Source organism: Chiloscyllium plagiosum, chromosome 4 (genome assembly GCF_004010195.1).
Source record: "Chiloscyllium plagiosum isolate BGI_BamShark_2017 chromosome 4, ASM401019v2, whole genome shotgun sequence".
Taxonomy (NCBI): domain Eukaryota; kingdom Metazoa; phylum Chordata; class Chondrichthyes; order Orectolobiformes; family Hemiscylliidae; genus Chiloscyllium; species Chiloscyllium plagiosum.
The window spans coordinates 38,579,006-38,599,250 of NC_057713.1; positions in this window are offsets into that span (position 1 = coordinate 38,579,006).

Sequence of the window (20,245 nt, forward strand, 5' to 3'; positions counted from 1 at the left end):
ATTGCCATAGAGTGCAGTGGAGGCTGGGACGCTAAATGTCTTCAAGGCAGGAGATTGATAAATTCTTGATGTCACAAGGAATTAAGGGCTACGGGGAGAATGCGGGTAAGTGGAGTTGAAATGCCCATCAGCCATGATTGAATGGCGGAGTGGACTCGATGGGCCGAATGGCCTTACTTCCGCTCCTATGTCTTATGGTCTTATGGTCTTATTAGGCAGATTGAAGATGGAGCAGAAGAAGAGGAGGTCAAGTTCCCAAACATGTCAGGCTCGAGGGCAGGCATGATACTGCCACAACCTTACTGAGACCAAAACAATCTGTCGATAGCCTGTTTGTCCTCTGGTATCAGTGAACCACCCCAATTGTCTTGGTATAAATGTCCTTTACCGAATTAACAAATATGTCATGCATAAATTGCTGCTTCTTATGAAACTCAATTAACGATCAGAAATTTGTACAAATTGATGATTGTCTTTAGTAGGAAACTCTCTGCCTTCTGTCAGACAGCCAATCCTTTTTCCACGTATGGAGTCAGTTATTATGAGGGGGGATAGCTTTAAATTAAGGGGTGGTAGGTATAGGACAGATGTTAGGGGTAGATTCTTTACTCAGCGAGTCGTGCATTCATGGAATGCCCTGCCAGTAGCAGTGATGGACTCTCCCTCTTTATGGGCATTTAAATGGGCATTGGATAGGCATATGGAGGATAGTGGGCTAGTGTAGGTTAGGTGGGCTTGGATTGGTGCAACATCGAGGGCCAAAGGGCCTGTACTGTGCTGTATTTTTCTATGCATTCTATGAAACTTTGATCATGAACCCCTAAAATCAGCACACATTAACTGTTCTCCAGTATTCTGACATCTCCCCTGTGGCCAAAGAGACTTAAAAATTTAGGTCAGAGACCCTATAATTCCCTCCCTCACCTCCCAGAGCTACCTAGGAAAGTATAATGCAATTCAATACAGCACAGGAACAGACTCTTCAGCCCACCAAGCCTGGGCCAGATTTAATCCATATTTAGACCCACTATTGCCTATGTGCGGTTTCTGTCCCTCTGGTTGCCTCCCGTTCATGTATTTTTCAAGATGTGCCTTCATCATTGCTGACATGCCTGCTTCCACCACCTCCACTGGCAGTGCGTTGCAGGCACCCACTACCCTTTGTGAAAACGTATCCTCACATTTCTCCCTTAAACTTTCCCCCTCTCACCTTGAACTTGTGCCCTTGTTTAGTTGATCTTTCCACCCTAGAAGAAAGCCTTTGACTATCCACCCTATTGATACCCCTCGTAATTTTGTAGACCATTATCAGAACAACCCTCAGACTCCCCCTTTCCTCGTAAATAAAACCTTCCAGACCAGGCAACATCCTGGTAAACCTTCTCTGCATGCTCTAGAAAGCATCCATGTCTGTTTGGTTGTGTGGCAATCAGAACTACATGCAATACTCCATATGTGGACCATCTAAAGTTTTGTAGAACTGTAATATAGCTTGCTATCTTTATACAAATAGACAATTACGCAAACTCTCAGACAATTCTCCTATCTCCCCTGGCTCAAGACTTCACCACTTTGAACATTAGGATATTTCCAGGATTGTCACAGATCTCAAGTTCTCAGGAGATCTCCCTTCTACAACTTCCTGACTCAATGTCCCTCAACCCCATTCAGCCTAGTTTTACCTCTTTCGCAAGATCCACAATCAGGACTGCTTTGGCAGACCCATCATTTCAGCCTGTTCCTGCCCCTTTGAACCTATTTCTTATTATCTTGACTCTATCTTTTGCAGTCTTGTTCAGTCTCTTCCCACTTATGCTCATGATTGTTTTGGTGCTTTACATTGTCTCCACAACTTCCAGCTTTCCGACCCTACCTTTCTCCCTTTCACCATGGATGTGCAATCCCTCTACAATTCCCAACCACTCTCTTTGTCCCCCATTTGTCCCATGTCCCCCACACCCCCTTCCCATCAGGATAGTCCAAAAGGTCTCTGCTTCTTCCTTTGAAAAAAGGCTTGCAGAGTCTCCATTCACCACCACTCTCTTTCGCCCGGTTGAGCTCATTCTTTATTTTGAATAATTTCTCCATTATCTCATCTTGTTTTTTCCAAGTCAAAGTTCTAGCTATGGGTACATGCATGGGTCCCAGTCATGCCTATGTTCTTGTTGGGTGCATTGAACATTCCTTGTTCAAGACTTATTCAGGTTCCCACCCACAACTCTTTTTCCGACACATTAATGATGTCTTTGGTACTGCTTCCTGCTCTCATCTGGAATTGAAAATATTAATCAGTTTTGCTTCCAATTCTCATCCTTCTCTCACCTTCACCTGGTCCATCTCTGACTCTTCCATGTCCTTCCTTGACTTCACTGTTTCCATTACTGAGGATAAGCTTTCCACCAGTATTTATGATTTGGAGATGCCAGTGTTGGACTGGATGTACAAAGTTAAAAATCACACAACCACCTGATGAAGGAGCAGTGCTCTGAAAGCTAGTGCTTCAAAATAAACATGTTGAACTATACCCTGGTGTTGTACGATTTTTTAACCAATATTTATGCAGTTCTGAGGAAGTGTCATACTGGTCTTGAAACATTAAATCTACTTCTCTCTCCATAGATGCTAGAAAGACTTGCAGAGTCATAGAGTTATGTATCACAGAAAAGACCCATCAGTCCAATTCATCCATGCCGACCAAGTTTACCAAACTAAACTAGCCCCATTTGCCTGCGTTTGGCCCATATTCCTCTGAAACTTTCCTATTCACGTTACTGTCCGGGTGTCTTTTAAATGTTGTTACTGTACCTGCATTTGCCACTTCCTTTGGCAGTTCATTCCACATGTGAACCATCCTCTGTGAAAAAGTTACCCCTCGGGTCCCTTTTAAATCTTTCCCCTCTCACCTTAAAATTATGGCCTCTAGCTTTGGACTCCCCCATCCTAGAGAAAAATACTTTTGCTATTCACCTTATCAATACCCCTCATGTTTTCTTATAAATCTTTATAAAGTTACCCATCAACCTCCTACATTCCAATGAAAAAAGTCCCAACCTATCCAGCCTCTCCCCAGAACTCAAACCATCTTGTCTCAGCAACACCCTTGTAAACCTGGTAAGTTAAAAGGCGTGCAGGTTAGATGAATTGGAAATGCAGGGTTAGGGAGAGGGTAGGTAGGTGGGCCAGAGCAGTATGCTCTTCAGAGGGTCAGTATGGACTTGATGGGCTGAATGGCCTGCTTACGCACTATAAAGATTCTATGATTCTATGCTTCTACGATTTTTCTGCACTTTCTCCAATTTAATAACATTCTTCCTATAGCAGGGTGACCAGAAATGTACACAGTACTCCAAAAGTAGACTCATCAACATCCTGTACAGCCACAACATGACATCCCAATACTTAATGATCTGACCAGTGAAGGCAAGCATGCCAAAAGCATTCGTAACCACTCTGTCTGCCTGTAATGCAACTTTTAATGAACTATCTACTTGGACCTCTGGATCTATATGTTCTACAACACTCCCCTAGGTCTTACCATTAACTGTTCAAGTCCTGGCCTTGTTCATCTTACCAAAATGCAACACCTTGCATTTATCTAAATTAAACTCCATCTGCTACTCCTCAGCCCGTTGATTCAATTGATCAAGATCCCTTCGTAATCCGAGATAGCCTTCCTCATTGTTTCTTTACTATCAACTTTGGTGTCATTTGCAAACTTAGTAACCTTCACCGTCATTGTCTGTGTTTGTGTCAGATTTCCAGCGTCGCCATGCTTTGTTTTTTTTTATCCGATTTATTTGATGTCCTTATTGTGTTGTTAGAATTCTGGTCATACAAAAGACAAGTAAAGTCAAACCTTAAATGTTGAGCTTGCTTAGAGTTATAAAGATGAAAGAAGAAATCACAATACAAACTGTTAGTCATTGCAGTTTGTCAACTGAATAATACAAAATGTGATGTTAAGGTGTTTGCATTTTAGTACTTTATAACATTCAGTGCAGCTTAAATATAACCGTTTAAATCCACAGGCATTCTTTCAGTTACCACTACATGAGCTCAGCAACATTTCCAAAAGAAATTAGGAGTTTAAGGTGCAACATTGGGTTACAATTCAGCAGCAGAAATAAGAACTCCTGAGTTGGCGACTCCCCACTATTGGCTGACTATTTTTACTATTTGTACAAATTGCACCCAATTTTGCAATAGCTGTTAAAAGTGTATTTTCTTCTTTAAGTTTATGCTCACATTCATTTGCGTGTTGCTGAATGTCAACTCTGCTATGAATCAGTACAATTCAACAGTGATATGGAGGGTAGTTTTCTAACAGCTTTTATGCTTTAAATGTTTTTGATATATTTAGGAGTCATAGCTTGATGCCTATTGCTCCATGCAGCTGAAACTGAATTGACCAGTACAAAATAAACATTTCTAATGCAAATAGCTGCAAGAATCACGATCTTTCATTCAAGTTGTTACAACTGAAAATTACTTCTCAAACTATGCTGAATCAATTGAACATTATTTTGAGTTAGTTATCAGTTTTTTTTTATTGTCTTAGAATTTCCATTCAACATTTACAATAAAAACTTACAAAGAACCAGGTTAATTTGAAAAAGCTCCCTGTAAAGCCTTTGATTGATCACAGACTGATGGCAGAAACTCGCAGTGGTGAATCGTTTAATAAGGGCAAAAATTGCTGGAGAAACTCAACATGTCTGACAGCATCTGTGGAGAGAGAGAAACAAAGTTAACTTTCTAAGTCTAGTGACCCTACTTGCAATCCTGAAGCAATTTTTGTTTTTGTTTCAGATTTTCAGCAACCGTAATTCCTTGTTTCATTTTAATTCATTAAGGGTGTGTGATCAGTCTGGGACGAGGTTCAGTTTCAGTTTAACAGTGTCGAGTTTCCCAATTGTTTGCTCACTAATGCTCCAGGATGTTATTTGAATAGAAACATTTCAAGGATCTAATCCCTTGCTCATGGGAAATTTGTACCAATGTGTTGATTGTAAATTGTCACATAGTTGACAAAGTGGCTCCCAACATATGTACTTTCACCTCCCTGCACTTTACTTTGGTGCTGCCAACCTACTGATCCTGTAAACATGCATAGAATTGATGTTGGAGGAGTGCACTGCAAGTATAATGTCAGTGAAAGGACCTCCAGGGCCAACATATTCTAAGCCCCATTTCTTCTATAAATAGTTCTCGTGTAACACATTCATCCTTGATTGAGATTGCAGACTACAACCTCTCCCCAGGCTTGGTCAATGGCTTTCTATAATTAGTTTTAAAGAGTGGGTGTGTGACTAGTCAGCTCTCCCCTGTGATTTTTAAGGAAACTTTCCAGATGGCTTCACTTGAGATCAGTAGCTTGCTACATCAAAAATGTAAGGTTTATGTCAGAGTTCTAACAATCTTTGCCTTATTGGGTCAGTAACTTTGATATTCTAGCAAAATATATAAAGTCTTCTTGAAAGTCCTGGAGTTACAATGTTGCAGAACAAAACAAATATGGCTGATTCTGTTCAATAACAATTTTGATCTGCTTTTATTGCAGATTAATGCATTGGAATTGCATCTAAGAATGTTTAAAGAAATTAAAGCAGATGTACGGAACTAGTGATTCAGATTTTTCCCAGCTGATTTGTAAATGTCGTGGGCGGCACGGTGGCACAGTGGTTAGCACTGCTGCCTCACAGCGCCAGAGACCCGGGTTCAATTCCCGCCTCAGCGACTGACTGTGTGGAGTTTGCACGTTCTTCCCGTGTCTGTATGGGTTTCCTTTGGGTGCTCCGGTTTCCTCCCACAGTCCAAAGATGTGCAGGTCAGGTGAATTGGCCATGCTAAATTGCCCGTAGTGTTAGGTAAGGGGTAAATGTAGGGGTATGGGTGGGTTGCGCTTCGGCGGGGCGGTGTGGACTTGTTGGGCCGAAGGGCCTATTTCCACACTGTAAGTAATCTAATCTAAGTCAGAGTAGTTCTTTTCCTGTTTTGCAAAACAAAAGATATTAGAAACTTGATGCTAAGAAAAGAAACTTGAAACATCAGCTGACCAAATTGAGTCTTTTTCTGCTTGACATTTCTTAGTTGTCCTTGATGGTCTTTAAAAATGGCCTTTGTTGCATTCATAATGTCGGTATAACATAGTCCAATAATTATCCAAGATGTTTCAATATATTTCCTGTCTTTCAGATGAGATATTTAACCAAGATCCCATTTTTCTTTTCAACTGGAAGTGAAAGAACTCACGGCACTATTTTGAAGAAGAGGAGGGGAATTATCCAAGTGTCTTGGTAAATGCTTATCCCTCAATTAATAATCACAAAAAGCATTGTCTGACCATTCCCACATTGCTGTTTGTGTGGGCTAATTGTGCCCAAATTGACTGCCACTTTTTCTGCACTGAATTAATGACTACACTTCAAAAGTAATTTGTAAAGCACTTTGACCTAGTGGTCAGAAAAGGTCTGATATAAATATAGGTTTCTCTCTTCAATAGCACTCAGCATGGGCCTACAGATTCAGTGTGAGCTTGAAATTATCTCAAATTGCCTTACTCCATCACATCACAAAGAAGCAATGACAAAAACCTGCCAAATATATTTTTCTGCTGAGGTTAAAGAACTGTCAATTACCCAGAGAGAAAGGACATCATAAACACAAAATTGGCTTGTTTGGAGACCAGTATAGCATCTGCAAATGTGCACATACCTTAGTCATTAACTGTGCTAGATACCACCTTGGCGAGGACGTTAGTGTGCTGAAGCTAACAGCCACAGGAAGTATCATGACATGCAACACAAATTTGCTGCTAGCACTGTCATTGAAGCTCAATACTCTTAACAAACTCCTTTTCTTAACATGATGCATAAAACATGATTTAAGCAGCATCAAGACTTTCCTTGCAGTGCTATTTAAAAGGATCATCAGCTACTTATTGGTGAATTTCTAGTTGATTTTGTGAGCTGTTTATACGTTTGCACATCAACTTGCTATTTTTTTTCATTGTTCTTTCAGGTTGCAAAAATTTACAGAGAATGGCAACAGGTGCTGAAGGACTTTCACCTGATCTTAAGGCTTCTGCACAAACCAGCTGTTATCAGATGAGTTCAGTATCAGACATCCTTCCTGAAGTACAGCAGTGGGAGAATGTGCAGATGGAACCCAGTACAGGACAAGCTGGGGGCCATATCTATCCTTGATGTTTAAGAGCAAGGCACCAACCCAAACCACAGGAAAGAATAATCTGAGACATCTACTCTTCAATATAGTCTCATTGAAACCTGTCATCCACAACTGTAACCTCCGAGCAGGCCAAGGACCGTATAGCCCAACGTCTGTGAAGTTAAATGCTGTCATGACATGTCAAATGTCCAGTCTTTCCAGGCTAGGATGGAATGTAGTCAAGGTTAGAATGGTGTTGGAATTCCTGATGAAGGGCTTTTGCCATAAATGTCAATTTTCCTGCTCCTTGAACGCTGCCTGATCTGCTGGGCTTTTCCAGCACCACTCTAATCTTGACTCTGATCTCCAGCATCTGCAGTACCAATTTCTGCTTGGGATGGAATATACTTGCAACACCTCACCATTTGCTGTTACGTAAGGAAAGCCAATGAGAGGAAATTACATTCCGTTCTCACTTGGCAAACAAGTGTAATACAGTTTTCCTCGCATTTTATACAGAGTAGGGTGCCATTGACCACAACCACGTTCCCTTGTGCACCACATCTTCAACTTGTGTGAAGCTGGCTTTGGAGGAATAGCACTCTGCCCTCCGTATTTGTGATGCCAATTCCATGGGGAAGTTAATGTGTTCCCCAACCTGAGCAAAGAATGTACCAGTGGTGGTGGTACCCAGGCAGGTGGTTGGTTAAGAATGCCACAGAGACCTGGGGGACACCTGGAAGGAACTTAATGTATGCCACTTGAGGGCCAATGAGTACAAAAGACATAGAATGTGGATCAGTTGATTGTGGTGCAAAATCTCCCCACTCCATCCACAGATTTCTCTAAACCTTAATCTTGACAATCAGAGATTTCTCCTGCACTGCCTCTTTTTCACATTGAGATAAATTCATTGGCCACTCTGCTCAGGGTAATAGCTCTATCTCCTTTTCTTTCCTGCTCTACTCTTTGGTGGCTCTACCAACTCCTCACCAGGTACCAGCACTGGATGGAATGCCTCTATTGCCCTAATGTAGAAAGCTACTGTAATTAATTTTTTTCAACTTTCTGCCCCCCCAGTTTCTTCACCAGTGAGCGTGGCCATTAGTTCCACTTTCCACTTGGCTCTACAGCATATAATACACCTGACAAAATACTCAGCTTTCTTTACACACTGTCATACTCCCCCAGCACTACCCCCTTGTGGCCAGGCACTACTCTCTATTCCCTAAAGAAAGGCTTCTCTGTTAGAAAATTAACTCTTGCAGAGTTCTGCACAAAGGCAATGCACTTTAAGGAAACCTTCAGAAACATCACTGTAAATTTGTCTCCCACACTGAAGCTTGCATTTGTAGCAGCAAAAATTGTCTGTTTAAATTCTCAACAAATTTTACATGGATCACCATATCCGTGACTTGTGCCTGTCGAAACTCCCTTTCCCCTAAGAGTGAGAATGATTTTAGTCTGAAATGGAGGTGGAACTTCTCATCCTGCCATGACCTCCAGACTTAAAGGTCCAGGAGTCTTGCTAACTCTGAGAAAATACAGTTCCTAGTGCAGCAGGGAATGCAGGCCTGGTCTGCTTCGAAACATTGCTCTGATCATTATGGATTATTAGCAGCTACTGTAGTGAAAGCCCATTTCTTCAATAGAATGAAGGTAACAGCAGCTCAGGGATTATTGTATTACTAGGCCATGTGACTGTACAGATTGATCAATTCTGCCTGTTTTATATTTCCATAGTACATAGGGCCAGGATCAAATTCCGAACCATGGTTAGGGTGAATCTAATAATAGCAAAATGAAATAAATGTTCAGAATGTCTGGCAGCATCTGTGGAGGGAGAAACAAAGGATGCAATCTTATGAGGTTCTGAGCAATGTGGGCTATGGTATGAGATGAGTGGTAGAATTGGGTGGGATGTGCAATCTCAACGTCAAGAACATAATGCCCACCCTTATCAAGCGATGTGCCAAGGTTCCCACTAAGCTAATCATTTCTCACTAAATGCCTTGGGCCCGTCTCACCATGGTTTGCAATCTTACTAAACTGACCATACAAACTAGTCATTGGAAAAACTGAACATCGAAATCAGAGGGGGTGGAACTCACCCCACACCTCCTCCAAATAATGTCTATCTTACCCACAGCAAGACTGCAGAGCAGGACATGATCCATCAGTACCATCCCCACATACCCTTCCACCACACATTAGCATTCCACTTTCAGGGAGGTATTGTCACCATCCTGACATCCTCCATTCATTGGTACTGCACCCTGCAAAGGCAGACTGGACAAGCAGGTAATGCCATCAACCAGTATTGTTCCATCCTGTTATGGGATGTCTTTTCCTTTAATGACATAAAAGGAGTGAATGAATAGGAAACAGGTGAGTGGCATAGCTGTTCGGGCGGGAGGAAGGTGTTGAGGTATTCCGTAGAAGTGAGTAGGCAGTGATGTCGGCAGCATGGGGTGGGGTGGTAAGATGCGCTATTGAGGAAAGGTGTTTCATGCAGCAGAGGGTGTGTCAGTGCATAAGCATTGGTGGGAGATAGCTGCAGTGACACAGATAAATGTGAAGCTGCAGGCAGCGAAGTATTGCTCCTACCCTGGCAAAGTAGAGAATTTACCATCCTGTGGCACTCCTACCCAGGCCTCCATATCCCACCACTGACTCAGATGCTTATCTCTGACCAGGCTGGTGTGCTCTGTAGTGATGTGGCTCCCTCTCCTCTTCACCATCCATTCAGAAGGACCTCTATACCCCTCGGAAGAGCATGGTGCCAGCTACCCCTTCTCTGCCAACTCTCCTGACTCCTTTCACAGTGGTGTACAACAGTTTCCAGATACCAGCGCTTCTTCAGGTGCACAGCAGGCTTTGAAAGATGGTACAGCTCAAGGTACTGGTCTTAGGCTAGCTCTCCTCTGAGCAGTGAGTTGCTCTGGGAGGGGTGCAGAGAGTGATAAAGCAGAAACTGGATGTGATTGCCACCATGGGGGCTGAAACACCAATTAATGAGGCAAGTTGTTAAGATACAGTGGGAAAACTCAGTTGGTCTCATGCTGAGAATAACTCAAACAAGTTCTCCGTGACTTGTATTTTGCCAAAATACCAGAGGATTTAATTCAGAGTTGATGGTTTGAATCTGTGATTTGGTGAAAACATTTCTAATTTTATTTTTGGGTCTAAATTCAACTCATCAGGAGGCCAACACAGAAGCTATTGTGTGTGCTGCAATGACAGCCACTACCAGTTTATGGTTGCCATAGTTACTACAACCATCCCCTTTCCTTTACTATGTTGACAGCCTTACAGAGTTTACAGTGATAGAGGAAAAAAAACACGAGTGAGTCTTAATGCTGAGGGCCCTGTCTTAAATAAGATATAGTTTATTGCTTGATGGAAATCTGGAACAAGTTACATTAATACATGGCTCTCAAATGCTGTGATCCCATTTTGAGGCTTGAAAATAGTCGCAACCCCCCCCACTCCCAAGTAGAAGGACAGCAAGGGAGTTGGGGGGGTGATTGGGGTATGGGTATGGGAGCTGTGAGAGCAAGGGTCTGTTGGTGGTCTTATACTGTTGTATCACTGTAAAGGTTTAACTAGGCCCATTGCTGCCTCAGACATCATGATGCCTACCCCCACCCACCCCCATGGGATCTTGAAGCCCTGATGTCAACTTTGGAAGTTCCTACTTGTTTAAATTAGACTTGTGTTTACGGTTATTGAGTCATCTGGATATTAGTCCTTGGCTAGCTATGTCCTAGTGTTCTCCTTATTTCCCCTCACAAATCCTTGGGATGCCATCAGATAGGGTGGCGTTTAATCCAGCCTTCAGCATGAATCATTTCAGAACCATTAACTTATACGACAGCATCGAGATACAGCGCAGAAATAGGAGGCCATTCAGGCCATTCTTTCCATGCAAGCTCTTTGAAAGAATTGTTGTATTCTTCCTACTCCTTGAGTCATAATGTTTTTAGGCATGGAAAGAGAACCTTTAGCCCATCATGTTCAAACTGACCATCAAACATTTAACTATTTTCTAGCCCCATTTTCTAGCACTTGGCCTGTTGCCATTCTCTAAGCACATTTTAAAAGTTGTCATGGTTCTTGTCTGTACCACCCACTTTCAGAGCTGAGAGTTCCAGACACCCACCACTTCTCAGATTAAAATATTTTTCCTTAAGACCTCTCTAAACCTCCTGTATTTTACTTTCAATCAATAGCCCTGGTTATTGATCCCTCTACTAAGGGGAAAGTTTCTTCCTATCTACCCTATTTATGCCCCTCATTATTTCATCAGGTCTCCCCTCAGCTTTCTTTGCTCGAAGGAAAACAACCTCAGCCTATCTGGACTCTTCATAGCTGAAAAACTCCAGCCCTGGCTTCACCTTGGGGAATCTCCTCTTCAGTCTGTCCTCTGTTCTTTTCCCTGAGCCCTCTTCTTTTTTCCTCTTCTTAAAGTATTTATCTGATTCACTTTCAAACGTTCCTATTGAATTTGCTTCCACCAGCCTTTCAGGCTGTGCATTCCAGATCATAACAACCCACTATGTGAAAAAATAAATTGCTTCCTTATGTCACCTCTGGTACTTTTTGTCAATTGCTGAAATCTGCATCTGTTGGTAGTTAACTCTTCCTCTGCTGGATGGATGCCAGGCTGTAACAACTGCCCAGTAAATCTGTGGCCCTGGATGAAAAAAATCCTGGCTCAGCCCCATCCTCTCTGAGGTTAATAGGGTAAACTATTAGGGTTTGCTCCATAAAAATTCCTGAGGAATAGCTCAGCCAGGTCAGGTACTGTGTATCCACTTCCAGTTTAATTGACAGGCCTCCTGTTTGCATTCCCATCTGGATTACGCTTCTTTATCTTTTATGCTTTGACTAACAGCTAAATCCTTTCTATCTAGGCAAGAGGATAACCCTTTTTCTGCACTGCATTGCTTCAGAGAAGGATGCAGAGATAAGCTATTGTCCAATGTAACTGCTGTGACACTCTATGTACTATATTAAATGGTGCATAATGCATGAGTACAGAACTTGAAAATTATATTTGGCTAATGTGGTAACATAATCTATTAAAATAGCAGAGTTTGGCAGAAAGAGTTAAACAATCTGATTTTTCTCCCCCACGTCTTAAGGTATTCACCCATTTTGCTGTCAAAATCCATCAGCCTGAAGATTGTGATTTTTGAAGCCTAGCGTGCAATGAAACTACCAGACCATCGTGAAATACATTTTGGAATTAACCTTAAGAAGGGAGAAAAATTGTAAGGAAATCAAAGAAAGTAGTTTGCAATTTTCTTTCTCGACAGCCAGTTTAGATTAGATTACAGCGTGGAAACAGGCCCTTCGGCCCAACAAGTCCACACCAACCTGCCGAAGCGCAACCCACCCATACCCCTACATTTACCCCTTACCTAACTCTACGGGCAATTTAGCGTGGCCAATTCACCTGACCTGCACATCTTTGGACTGTGGGAGGAAACCGGAGCACCCGGAGGAAACCCACGCAGACAACGTGCAAACTCCACACAGTCAGTCGCCTGAGGTGGGAATTGAATCCGGGTCTCTGGTACTGTGAGGCAGCAGTGCTAACCACTGTGCCACCATGCCGCCCAGTTGTTTATATATTCTGTTTATATATTCTGAGATAATAAATGGAAGCTAATGACTGAACTGAATGGTCAACTGGCTGAGAGTTTGACAATTTATACAAACAATGGGATTAATTTGATGGAATGACGGAAATATGGGTCTGGACATGCCTTTTTGAACCTCTGGTGTTAGCATGTAATCTTAGTCATAACAGCTGATTATTGTAAGAGATTCTAAAACAGAGATGGCTTTAGTAGTTCAGCACTGTTATGTTCATATGCTTTCAAGTATTCATTGTTATGAACATGTCCAATGCACTATGATTTCATTAACGTGATCCAGCTAGCTTGGTTTCTGCCTCTTTGTAAATTTTTGGTGACAAAATGGGATCCAATCGCAAAATGATTCACAACAAATGTTTGTAGAGACCAAAATGAATAAAATCAGCTCGTTCCTGCTGATCAAACTGCGTATATAGTGCAGGGTTCTGCTGGAGTGTGCAGTAATTGAGCATCAAACTGCTCAAAGTGAATGGAATGTTGTATGATCCAAGGGTCCATAACATCAAACAACTACATTAGCTTTGACTAGTTTGTTCTGATTTGACTAACTTAACATCTATATCACCATTAAAGGAGCCATAGTAAAGTGTTTACTTGGTCACTGGTAAACTAACAATGCGAAAAATTTGTTGCATTCTCAGGGCACAAAAAGCTAAAAAAGTGAGAGCGCTGGAATCATTTAGTTCACATATTGAGAGATATGACATATGCTTCAGAGTAAATAATATATTGGAAAGCAAAGGTTCAGCCTCATGAAGGCAATCTTTGAGTACAAGGAAGCAATGTTGTTAATGGAAGTTGCCCAGGAATTATATTGCATGGTAAAATACCTTCTCAGCCCTAAGAAGGCAAAAGCCATGTCATTCAAAGTAATTATCGTCAAGTTGGAGGAACATCTTAATCCTTTGTCACTAGAAGTAGTGAAAAGATACAAATTTTGAACCAGAAACCATGAAAAGAATGAAACAGTCAGTGATGCACCGTGGCACTGAAGAATATATCAGTACACTGCAACTTTGGTACACTTTTAGATTGTGCATTACCACACAGATCTGTGTGTGAACCAATGAATGAAAGAATACCTCTCAAAGTTATTTAACACAAAGAATCTTTCTTTTGAGGTAGATGTGAGCTTACTTGTACAACATAGATGACATCAAGGAATGCCTGGGACTTTCATCTGAAGCAAGTAACATGTCCATCTTCTATCACTTCTGAAAAGTCTCAAGAAAAAGGCCTGATCACAAGAGTGCTGCTGATAGAGTTTTACTGACTTATTAATGCACAGCTAAAGAATGTCTGTACAGATATGCCAAATGTTTTACTTGTCCAAAGAGAGGTCATTCTGTATCTACCTGCTGAAAGAAGGTCAAAGGATCAAAAGAGAACTCTTCCGATCTTTCCAGTAAAATAATGAATTGCAAGGGTGGAATTCACAATGAAATGAAACTATGGCTTAAACCATTATCAGTCATTCAAATGACAGATATTTTTATACAAAATGTTGTATAAGGTAATCATTCTGAAGGAGTTAATGCTCAGTTTACATTGGCTTCTCCAATACTTTGAGAAGAAATAGAAAAAGATTTAAAACCTCCTGGCAGATTGAAAGTCAGAGAAGGACCACACAGCCATAGAGCCTTGCAACACAGAAAGAGACCCTCCAGTCTAACTCATCCATGCCGACCATGTTTCCAAACCAAGCTAGTCCCACTTGCTATTATTTGGCCCATATCCCTCCAAACTAGTCCCACTTGATAGTATTTCACCCATATCCTTCCAAACTTTTCTTATTCATGTACTTATCCAAATATCTTTAGATGGTGTAACAGTATCTGCATCCATCACTTCATCAGGCAGTTCATTCCACATAGAAACCACTCTCTCTATAAAGTAGTTGGCCCTCAAGCTCTTTTTAAAACTTTCTCCTCTCACCTTAAACATATACTCTGTAGTTTTGAACTCCCTCACTCTGTGGAAAAGACCCTTGCTAGTCACCTTGTGATTTTATAAACCTCAATTAGGCCACCCCTCAACCTCCTCCTCCATTGAGAAAAGTTCCAGCCTATTCAGCTACTTTTATGTTCCATTCCCTGCAACATCCTTTTCTGAACCCTCTCCAATGTATAATATCCTTCCTATAGCAAGATGACCAGAACTGCACACTGTACTCCAGAAGGTTATTATTCCAATATTCCAGTATTCAGGTTCCAACGTCCTGTACAAGCACAACATGACTTCCCAACTGCGACACTCAAAGGTCTGACCAATGAAGGCAAGCATACTAAACGCTTTCTTAACCACCCTGTCTACCTGTGAGGCAAATTGCACAGAATTATGTACCAGAGCTATTAGGTCTCTTTGTTCTACAACACTACCAAGGGTCTTACCATTAATTGTAAGTATCCTGCCCTTGTTTGTTTTACCAAAATGCAATACCTCACATTTATCCAAATTAAACTCCAGCTGTCACTCTTCAGCTCATTGACCTAATTGATCAAGATTTACCATACTGATTGACATGACAATTCTTAAGACATAGCACTGAGTGTGCACAGTTAGAGAGGAAGAAAAGGAGATCAAACATACAAAGCCTTTTAATAGGGTGCTACAACATTTTTCAGAAAAGATAACATTGGGCATGTATGGGAGAAACTGGTAATCCTAATAATATGGAATGCACAGAATGTATGCATGTCGATAGGACACATCCTCGTGAACTTAAGCATAATACCAGTGCTGAGGTCACTGTTCTATCCAACCACTTACTTATACTGAAGAAGCCAAAGCTACACACTTCAGAGATGAGACCTTATGGAGCAGATGGAATAACTGCCAAGAACAGAGGACTGCTACAAGTTGCACTACAATAGACAGGCAGGAGGCTGGAAGAACTCAGCAGGCCAAGTAGCATCAGGCGGTAGAGAAGTCAACGTGTCGTGTGTAACACTTCTTCAGAACCCAGCACAGGAAGCATAAGACAGTTGAAAATGTGCACACTGTTCCAAATCAGACCTCCTCACTTTTGTGGCATGTTTGGACCTCAACTTTGTTTAAGAGGTCCGAGGAGTCCCATTAATTCCAAGAGAACAACTAGGCCAGAAATAAATCCGTTAATAACCAACCAATCAAAGATCAATCAGTGGTGAAGTATTTTATAACTTTACACTCTTATTTAGAATTAAATTAGATCAGGAGTTTCTTTTTCTGATAACTTCGATGTGCTGAGTTAGTCAATTCCACAAATATTTAGCTTCAGATTTGTGACATTGAGATAACCTTGCCACAGGAGAAGAGGCTGCTTAAGAATTAGATTACTTACAGTGTGGAAATAGGCCCTTTGGCCCAACAAGTCCACACCGACCCGCCGAAGCGTATACCACCCAGACCCATACTTCTACATTTACCCCTTACCTAACACTACGGGCAATTTAGCATGGCCAATTCACCTAAACTGCACATTTTTGGACTGTGGGAGGAAACCGGAGCACCCGGAGGAAACCCACTCAGACACAGGGAGAATGTGCAAACTCCACACAGAGAGTCGCCTGAGGCGGGAATTGAACCCGGGTCTCTGGCGCTGTGAGGCAACAGTGCTAACCACTGTGCCACCGCGCCGCCCACAATGTTGCCATCCCCCAAATAAATTGCTTACTTTTAGAAATAGAATCTAAAATCCCTACAGTGTGGAAACAGGCCCTTCAGCCCAACAAGTCCACACTGACTCCCTGAAGAGTAACCCACCCAGACCCATTTCCCTTCCCTATATTTATCCCTGACTAATGCACCAAACCTAGACATCTCTGAAAACTATGGGCAATTTAGCACAGCCAATTCACCTAACCTGCACATCTTTGGATTGGGGGAGGAAACCAGAGCACCTGGATGGGGCGCATGCAAACACAGGGAGAACGTACAAACTCCGCACAGACAGTTGCCCGAGACTGGAATAGAACTCAGGTCCCTGGCGTAGTGAGGCAGCAGTGCTAACTATTGAACCTTTTCAATGTGCCACCTTTTCAATAAGCCTTAGTTATGCTGTAAGCATCCCCAATATTTTAAGGATCTATGACATTTCTCTTCAAAAAATATATTTCCCACTTAACAAAAGTTCCTTGAAAGTGCAGTTGCAGGTAAACAGGATAGTGAAGAAAGTGTTTAGTATGCTTGTCTTTATTGGTTGGTGTATTGAGTATTGGAGTTGGAGGGTAATGTTGTGGCTGTACAGGACATTGGTTAGGCCACTTTTGGAATACTGCATTGGATTCTGGTCTCCCTACTATAGAAAGGATGTTGTGAAACTTGAAAGAGTTTGGAAAAGGTTTACAAGGATGTTGCCAACAATGGGAGTTTGAGCTATAAGGAGAGGCTGAATAGGCTGGGGCTATTTTCCCTGGAGTTTTGGAAGCTGAGAGGTGACGTTGTAGAAGTTTATAAAATCATGAGGGACATGGATAGGGTGAATAGCAAGGTTTTTTTCCCCAGGGTGGGGGAGTCCAAAACTAGAGGGCATAGGATTAAGGTGAGAGGAGAAAGATTTAAAATGGACATGAGGAACAACTCTTTTACACAGAGAGTGGTGCATTATGGAATGCACTACCAGAGGAGGTGTGGAGGATGTTGCAATTATACATTTAAGAGGCATCTTGTTGGGTATATGAAGAGGTAGGATTTAGAGGGATATGGCCAAATACCGTCAAATGGGCCTAGATTAATTTAGTAAATTTGGTCGGCATAGACGAGTTGGACTGATGGGTCTGTTTCCATGCTGTACAGCTCTATGACTCTATGACTCAAAAGCTATACAAGAGATTAGGATTCATTTCAGTTGACACAGACAAACTTGGCTGAGACAATTTGAATTAACAGAAATTAACAAGGAATACACTGTAAATGGTTAAGTATGTAGCTATGCTAAAAATTATCAAATTTGTTCATGGAATGCACTGCCAGTAGCAGTGGTGGACTCTCCCTCTTTATGGGCATTTAAGCGGGCATTGGATAGGCATATGGAGGATAGTGGGCTAGTGTAGGTTAGGTGGGCTTGGATCGGTGCAACATCGAGGGCCAAAGGGCCTGTACCGTGCTGTATTCTTCTATGATTCTATCTATCTAACAGAATCCAGTTTGATGCTATTTTTTACTATTCAAGAATGCCGAGTGATATTCCAGGAATATCTAAAACTAATTAGGAATAAAAGATCCAACCATTTGCAAGAATACAATATCCAACAATGTTTAAAACAAAGTTTTACCTTAAAGGTCTAAGCACTGAAATTTGAATGAAAGAGTCTATGTTTAAAATATTGTTTGCAATTTGGATGCTAGCCCTCAGTATAGGTTCTCCCATTTTCATGTAATCCTATGTCATTTAACATTATTCTTTAATTATTTGACAAAGATTCCTTTATGAAACTATGAGCTTTTTTATAATAATTTTTGTGATGTTTTATAATCCTCTCTTCTCACTCTTGTTCTTTAAAACATAAAAGGATTTCCCATTAAATAATCCCTAGATTATTACCTGGGCCTCTGATTAATAGTCTAGTGATTATACAACTAGATCATCACCTCTCCAGATCAGCTTAAAAATCACACAATACCAGGTTATGGTCCAACAGGTTTATTTGGAAATACTTCCAAATAAACCTGTTGGACCATAACCTGGTGTTGTGTGATTTTTTTTAACTTTGTCCACCCCAATCCAATACCAGCACCTCCACATTGTGGTCTCCAGAGCAGATCAGAACCAGCGTTAATAGTCCTCAAGGAAAATACCTACCATTCTTGTGAGAAAAGTGTACAACTTCCAGCCTGCTTGCATTTGTGATATTTGTTTAATTGGTTAATTATGTGGTGAAAGCTTGGTGTGAGATGTTGTATAAGGTAATAGTTCGGTAGGGGTTAATGTTCAGGTTACATTGTGCCATGAAGCTGCTCCTTTAACATGGTTATGTTGTCCTTGATTTTCTTTTCAGAGAAGTTGTAAAAGACACAGACTCCAAAAAGTCTAAATTTGAAAGGTTTTAGAGCCAATTTGATTACAGCTAACAGATACTGCCTCAGGAAAAAGGCTTTTACGTTTAAAAAAATACATGTACAATTAAAGGGAGTGGCCACTTCTCCCAGCTCAGCTTTTGTTTGGTTTGTTGTGGTCTGGCTATTCACTGAAAGCAGTCAGCCAGTTGAAAAAGCTGCTGAACCCAAAGACACAGGTCCATGCTGATCCTTCTCTCTCTGTGACATCTCTCCTGTAAGACCCTGTGTTTGATTTTATCTTTTGTGCCGAGGTGAGTTTATGGGGATTGTAGCAAGTATTTGGAACAGCATCATTAAGTTGGGATGACCTGTTGGGTTTTCGGCGAGATTAAGTGATTCAGTACTCCGTTCGCTTTTGTTTGTGTTTCATTCAGTAATCATGTAAATAAATTCTGTTTTCTTTGAAACTAAGGGATTTGACCAACTGCATCCCTCCTGGAATATCCACATTACACTTGCTTAAAAAAAAACTAGCAAAGTTAGGGTTTGGGCTACTTTCTTGAAATGTTTTGAGGGGGTCTGGCCTGGTCCATAGCAATTGGTTAACCAATTCCATTGGCATCACATATACTATGTAGGTAGAGATAAGGTGTTCTACTGACTTTCAGAGGTGACAAATATATCTGTACCAGCTCCCGAAGATCTTTATAATTATCCCCAGCCAAATGTAGTTGTACTTATTAAAATTGTGCAGTAAATCATTTTGTTATATAAGAACAATACCAAATCTTTCAAAAGAAAATGTTTAATACAGTCAAAACTGTCTGTCCATTTAAATGACTGTACCAAACACAACAAGTAGAGTTTATCATATTTTGATATTTTAAATGTATTGTGCCATATTATCCACTGAGAAAGTATTGTAGTGCTTTTCAACATTTAGGTAGTAGTGGCTAATGTGATAGTAAACTTACCTTTGCAGGTCGGAGCTCATTGTATTAAAAAAATCTGCTTTGCAACACAGCATCTCATAGTGATATATAAAGGTTTTAAAACATTTATCCTTAGCTTTCAGAATGCTCAACACATGACTCCTCAGTAGGTTTCTCACAGTAGTCAAAAAAAAACACCAGAGTTCTGATTTATTTTTAGGACTTCAAAAATCTGTATCAGTAACCAAAGATTGTATGTGGGAGGGAATAAGATTTGTCTGTGGTCTAAATAATTGAGCTCAGAAGAGCCCCATGTCTGATTTGCAATGAAGACCTTGCCTACCATGAAAGAGGCTAGTAATAATGGTATGGGTTTATAAATGAACAACAATATTATTTTCCAGTTAAAAAAAGACTAAGTTCAGTGTTTCTCAACTCATTTTGCACCACAATTGGGAAATTTAAATCTGGCTTTTGATAAGAATTTGGCAAATGTTATAG